Genomic DNA, 2,443 nt, shown 5'->3' with positions numbered 1-2,443 from the left:
AAGGTTGATTAATTGTTCTCATAATTAATGAACATGATTGTAGATAATTTTGTATGCGTCACTAGTTTTATTTATATACCCAAAGGTAGTAGGTGATTCTAGTTGATGCATATTTTAATTATCAATAATGTTATAATGTGATTAGCATCATTATGTTTATGTTTGTGTATTAGTGGATCTCCCAAAGGAGAACATTAGTATGCATAGAATGATTGTTTATATCTGAATCTGTTTTTACGTTTAGTTTTATGACTCAAAGCATTAATGTTAGGCATGTGTTAATTGCAGTCTCTGTTCCGGTATCTTTACACGCGCTTGCTTCGTCTGTTCCAGTCTTTAATGGGTTGAATTTCCCTGACTGGAGTGAGCAAGTCCAATTTCACTTAGGTGTGTTGGATCTTGATCTAGCTCTTCTAGTTGAAAAGCCGGCTGCTATCACGGATGCTAGTAGCAATGAAGAGAAAACCCATTATAAAGCCTGGGTAAGATCAAACAGACTTAGCTTAATGTTTATGAGAATGAGCATAGCAAGTAATATAAAGTCAGCTCTTCCCAAAACTGATGACGCAAGAGAATTTATGAAATTTGTGGAAGAGCGCTCCCAAACTGCTGATAAGTATCTCGCTGGGACACTGATGAGTACGTTGACCACTATGAAGTTTGACGGTTCGCGTACTATGCATGAGCATGTGATCGAGATGACAAATATCGCAGCAAGACTTAAGTCTTTAGGAATGGCAGTGGATGAAGGTTTTCTCGTGCAGTTCATTCTAAACTCATTACCGTCTGAGTATGGTCCGTTCCAGATGAACTACAACACCATGAAAGACAAGTGGAATGTGCATGAATTGCACAGTATGCTAGTTCAGGAGGAGACCCGACTGAAGAACTTAGGAAGCCACTCTATTCAATATGTGAAGAATCAAGGAGCTGTTGGAAAGAAAGTTGCTAAGAAACATGGAAAGGGTAAAGGACCACTAAAGATTGACGAGTCCTCAACCAAAATCCAGAAGAAAAATGACAAATGTCATTTCTGCGGGAAGTCTGGACATTTCCAGAAGGACTGCATAAAGCGTAAGGCTTGGTTCGAAAAGAAAGGTGAGCATAATGCTTATGTATGTTTTGAATCAAACTTAACTGAAGTTCCCCATAATACGTGGTGGATTGATTCTGGATGTACGACTCATGTTTCTAATGTGATGCAGGGATTTCTTACAACCCGAACCATAAACCCAAATGAGAAGTTTGTCTTCATGGGCAATAAAGAGAAAGTTCCAGTGGAAGTGGTCGGGACTTATCGTCTAATCCTCGACACTGGATATCACTTAGACCTTATGGATACTTTTTATGTACCTAGTATCACTAGGAATTTAATTTCTTTGTCTAAGCTTGATATTGCTGGATATTCTTTTAAGTTTGGGAATGGTTGTTTCAGTTTGTTTAAGCGTACTTTTATGATTGGATCTGGTACACTTTATTATGGTTTATATAAATTGAATTTGGATAATTTATATGCTGAAACTCTTATGACTTTGCATCACAATGTTGGCACTAAACGTAGTTTAGTGGATGAACGATCTGCTTTCTTGTGGCATAAACGTTTGGGACATATTTCCAAAGAAAGAATGCAAAGATTAGTAAAGAATGAAATCCTTCCGGATTTAGATTTTACTGATCTGAATGTGTGTGTGGATTGTATTAAAGGCAAACAAACTAAACACACAAAGAAAGGAGCCACGAGAAGCACTCAGCTTCTTGAAATCATACACACCGATATATGTGGTCCATTTGATGTAAATTCTTTCAATAAAGAGAAGTACTTCATCACCTTTATTGATGATTTTTCGCGTTATGGACATGTCTATTTACTGCATGAGAAATCTCAGTCAGTAAATGCCTTGGAAGTTTATATAAATGAAGTGGAAAGGCAATTAGACAGAAAGGTGAAAATCGTAAGGTCTGATAGAGGTGGTGAGTATTATGGAAGATATGATGAAAGTGGACAACACCCTGGTCCGTTTGCTAAGTTCCTTGAGAAACGTGGTATTTGTGCTCAATACACAATGCCAGGCACACCACAACAAAATGGTGTATCAGAAAGGCGTAATCGAACCTTAATGGATACGGTTAGGAGTATGTTAAGTAATTCATGTTTACCCGTATCATTGTGGATGTATGCTTTAAAGACTGCCATGTATTTGTTGAACAGGGTTCCTAGTAAAGCTGTTCAAAAAACTCCTTTTGAGTTATGGACGAATAGGAAACCCAGTTTGAGACACCTGCATGTTTGGGGTTGTCAGGCAGAAGTAAGAATATACAATCCGCAAGAAAAGAAACTGGATGAAAGAACAATCAGTGGATTTTTCATTGGTTATCCAGAAAAATCAAAGGGGTATATGTTTTACTGTCCTACCCATAGTACAAGAATCGTTGAAACTGGAAA

This window comes from Vigna unguiculata, chromosome 8, assembly GCF_004118075.2.
Source record: "Vigna unguiculata cultivar IT97K-499-35 chromosome 8, ASM411807v1, whole genome shotgun sequence".
Lineage (NCBI taxonomy): Eukaryota > Viridiplantae > Streptophyta > Magnoliopsida > Fabales > Fabaceae > Vigna > Vigna unguiculata.
Note: the sequence above shows the minus strand (reverse complement) of the source record.